Consider the following 5000-nt stretch of genomic DNA (forward strand, 5'->3'; position numbering starts at 1 on the left):
AATTTCCGGATTTTTAAATTACTTTATCCCAACAAGTTTCATTATTCTACGATTAAAATTATGGCCAGGAAGCTGTACACAAACAAACAAACAAACAGGGGGTAAAACGTAACCTCCTTCCAACTTTGTTGGCGGAGGTAATAACATGTAGATATATTGAATTCGCCTCAAATTAGGCGTAAGGAGTCAGACTTCAAGTGGATTGCTTAAACACACATTCGAGACATCTTCAAGGAGTCACGGCTCTAATTAGTGTTTATCTACTTATTAAACGCGAGGTTGATTATCATTTGGTTTATTCACTAATGCTGAAATGTATTTGGCTTGAAGCTTTCACCATACTTTAAAGGTCGCTCATGATTGGCAGAGGCAAGGGACAAGACGGTGTCCTAGAGACTGACCGTATATGCATATGATCACCATCAAAGCCCGTCTCTATCAGGCTAGGACCAGGGAGGGCCAGGCAATGGCTGCTGATGACTCAGCATGTAGATCTATAGGCTCCCTCAAACACCGCATCCTTAGCTAACAAATATGGTGAGATTGCAGCGACCAAAGGAACTAACGAGTATGAGCAGGACTCTAAGCCTAGCCTGGCGATCACCAGTCAGGGACGTTACCACGTAGGCCACCACAAACAAGGCTCCTCTCCATCAGGCTAGGACCAGGGAGTCCCAGGCAATGGCTGCTGATGACTCAGCAGGTAGACCTAAAGGTTCCGAACATAGTTGGTGAGGTTGCTGCGACCAAAGGAACTATCGAGCGTGAGCAGGTCTCGAACTCCACTCAACAGATTGTCAGGCGAGGGAGAGGTTAATAGGCTACCACAAATAAATGGAGGACTGCATTTGATTTTACACCAGACCAGAGGTACGCTACCTTGATGTCCAGGCAATTCAATTGACGCCATGATTAGCCAAGCTGTATTAGTCAGAGAAACTCATACTAGGTTGGTTTGCTGTAAGCCCATGCCTGATCGGTAGAGCCAGTTAATATATGACAAGAGGTAGTGGTAGCCTATTGGAAACGTCCCTGCCTGGTGATCTGATGGACTGGGGTTCGAACCAGCTCAAGTTCGATAGTTTTTTTTTTTTAGTTTCTGCACCTTAACCATCCTTTTTGAGCTGAGGAAGGGGGGCGGGGGGGGGTGGAGTCTAGGGGAGCATATAGATCTACCTGCTGAGTCATCGGCAGCCATTGCCTGTCCCTCCCTGGTCCTCCCTTGATGGAGACGGGTGCTAGGGCACTGATCATGTGCATAGGGTCAGTCTCAAGGGCATATTCACTGTCCCTTGCCTCTGCCATTCATGAGAGACCTTAAACATTGAGTTCTCTTGCTTGAGAGTACACTCGGTCACACTGTTCTATCTTATTTCTCTTCCTTTGTTTTGTTAAATTTTTATAGTTTATAAAGGAGATATCTATTTTAATGTTGTTAATTGTTCTTAAAATATTTCATTTTTCCTTGTTTCCTTTCCTCACTGGGCTATTTTCCTTGTTGGAGCCCCTGGGCTTATAGCATCTTGCTTTTCCAACTAGGATTGTAGCTTAGCAAGTAATAATAATAATAATAATAATAATAATAATAATAATAATAATGATATGGTCAGTATTAAGAGCATAGTCACAGTCCCTTGCCTATGCCATTCATGAGCTTCCTGGCTAGTACAGATGTAACGTGTTCGCCTAGCATTCGCAAAACAGCAGATCAATCCCATCCCAGGATAGTGAGTTTAAGCTGTTTACTGGGGAAGGCCACTGCTGTGTTTGGGCACCACAGTTGGGGGTTGGGCTTGCTCAGCTGACGTTCTGGTGAGCATTTATTCAGATGGAACTGAAACCAGACACCTTTAACCTTTAAACCTTCAAAGAGGTCCAAGTAGGCTTTAACTGAAATCAAACATTAAGTCTAAAAACTTTGCATGAAATCTTCCATGAAATAACAAAAAACGCTGATATTCAAGCTCTCATTTATCAAGTATCTGATCTTGGTACGAAGAAGGGCGCGATGAAATATTAAACCCCGTAATTTCCTGCGTCAGGAGAATTATGCAGATAGGATTTCGTCAGGATTCCAAACAGCGCACTCACTTATGTTCACTTTAATTCTTTCAAGGATATCTGGTAAGGATATTACCGCAAACCTCAAGAGAGTTAAGGATGTGCACGAGGGTTATTAAAGGTTTAAAGGTCGCTCATGAGTGGCAGAGGCAAGGGACTGACTCTGACTATATGTACATATGATCAGCTTCCAAGCTAGGTCCAAGGAGGACCAGGCAATGGCTACTGATGACTCGGGAGATAGACCTAGAGGCTCTACCAAACACCCCATCCTTAGCTCACAAGGATGGTGAGGTTGCAGCGACTAGAAGGAACTAACGAGTTTGAGCGGGACTCGAACCATACTCTAGCGTTCACCAGTCAGGGACGTTACCACATCGACCAACACAAATCTAGGGTAAAATATTTTGATTATTATTATTATCATTATCAATACTGCCTTAGTTGGAAAAGCAGGATGCTATAAGGACCCCAATAGGGAAAATATCCCAGTGAGGAAAGGAAATAAGGAAACAGAATAGTGTGCTTGAGTGTACCCTCAAGAAATAGAACTCTAACCCAAGACAGTGGAAGACCATAGTACAGAGGCTATGGCACTACCCAAGACTAGAGAACGATGGTTTGATTTCTGTGTTTTACTGTCAAATCTAAACTATCAAAGCACTTGGAGAACAAACATGTCTTCAGTTTCCTCTTGAAAGCCTTAATAATATCTTCAGTCTTTCGGATGTCTACTGGGAGCTTATTGTACAGTCTCGGGGCCACATAACTATTTAAAGCCTCTAGTACCTACAATACAGTATATATCTTGGTTCCAATAATTTGACACAATCTGTAACTATTCTCGTGTCAGCACGATTTGTTGGCTACACAATATATAGCAATTATTATCAAAGGTATTTTCCAAATAACTAGATCTTACGACTAACGCCATCTGTCTTCAAGAATAGAAGAGAAATTGACATTGAACGAAACAATAGCTCCCTTTTAGTCAATCTTATTGTTCTGTTTGTTTACAGATTGTTGGGATCACAATGCAATAAGCCTAACTTGAAGAAGGGCAGAAGTATTTTGAGAGAGAGAGAGAGAGAGAGAGAGAGAGAGAGAGAGAGAGAGAGAGAGAGAGAGAGAGAGAGAGAGAGAGAGAGAGAGAGGCATTCAGAGGACTACCTCAGTAATTAAATATAGGCCTACCTAGAATAAACAGAATCTATTAGCCATGAATTTAATGACGGTGGAAAAGATTCATCATTAATTTTCGAATATAATCATCTACTTATATAACATGTCCTTGATATATGTTTATAAAGAAAAAGGGGTTTGTTGAGATACAAGAAAGGAAATAAGGTGTAAGGTGAATATGTATAATAATTATACACATATTATATGTATATATTTTATACTATACACACATATGAAATATACATATATATACACATACATACATACATACATATATATATATATATATATATATATATATATATATATGTGTGTGTGTGTGTGTGTATACTATACATATACTGTAATATATATATATATATATATATATATATATATATATATATATATATATATATATGGATATATATATACATATATATATATATATATATATATATATATATATATATACTGTATATATATACTATACATATACTGTAACATATATATATATATATATATATATGGATATATATATATATGTATATATAAACATACATACATACATATATATATACATGGATATATATATATATATATATATATATATATATACAGTATATGTATATATATATATATACAGTATATATATATATATATATATATATATATATATATATATATATATATACAGTATATGCATATGTATATATATATATATATATATATATATATATATATATATATATATATATATATATATAGCTTCGTTCAATCCAGAATTCAATAAATTCAATAGATCCCTTTGATTCTCCCGAAGTTCTATTTCTTCAATACCATGATTATTTTTTTTTATTACTTCCCCCTGTAACGAAAATTAATCTAATTCGCTGTTTTTTTTATCTCTCAAATATTTCGTATTTTTTTCAATCACAAACAACTACACGTGGCTAAGTGGTATGTCACTGTTGTTACAAGTTTCCTGGACCAAAGTTCGATTCCCCGCCGGTTGGAAGCTATTGTCTTTGAGTGGTTCCGCCTTGGGGCTCTGATCCCGAGGTCGGTAAGAGAATCCAGACATTAATGTATCAAAATATATGGCTTATTTGAATATATATATATATATATATATATTATATATATATATATATATATATATATATATATATATTATACTGTATACATTATCAGTCAAAACTAATCCACTGCAAGACAAAGGCCTCAACACCACACGAGTCTGTTTATGGTCTTTCTATGTCAGTGTATACTCTCAAATTTTCCTACCTCCTCAATCCATCGTCTTCTCTTCCTTCCTCTGCTTCATTCGACCTTAACATGTATAAAGTGGCGTAGATTTTCAAACACTCAAATATGAACCAAGTTTGAAGTCTCTGTGATAACGATGTCCAAACTTATGGCTTATTACGTGAATTGGACATTTTGATTGACCGTCACTTTGACATTTGACCTTGACCTTGCAAAATTTAATCATTACCAGCTTTTTACATAACAGTTAATCCCTGCAAGTTTCATTACGATTAAAATTAAGGCCAGGAAGCTGTTCACAAACAAACAAATACACACAAACAGGGGGTAAAAACATAACCTCCTTCCAACTTCGTTGGCGGTGGGCTTTATCTTTGACCTTGACCTTCCAAAATTTAATCATTACCAGCTTTTTACATAACAGTAAATCCCTGCAAGTTTCATCACGATTAAAATTAAGGCCAGGAAGCTGTTCACAAACAAACACACACACAAACAATTGGTAAAAA

General features: G+C 36.8%; 1 pseudogene; it reads right to left on the bottom strand.

Moving 5' to 3' along the window:
- LOC137615528 (uncharacterized) overlaps window positions 1-5000 on the bottom strand; it is a 248302-nt pseudogene that overhangs the window by 24589 nt on the left and 218713 nt on the right.

This window comes from Palaemon carinicauda, chromosome 21 (assembly GCF_036898095.1).
Source record: "Palaemon carinicauda isolate YSFRI2023 chromosome 21, ASM3689809v2, whole genome shotgun sequence".
In the NCBI taxonomy this organism is placed as follows: Eukaryota; Metazoa; Arthropoda; class Malacostraca; order Decapoda; family Palaemonidae; genus Palaemon; species Palaemon carinicauda.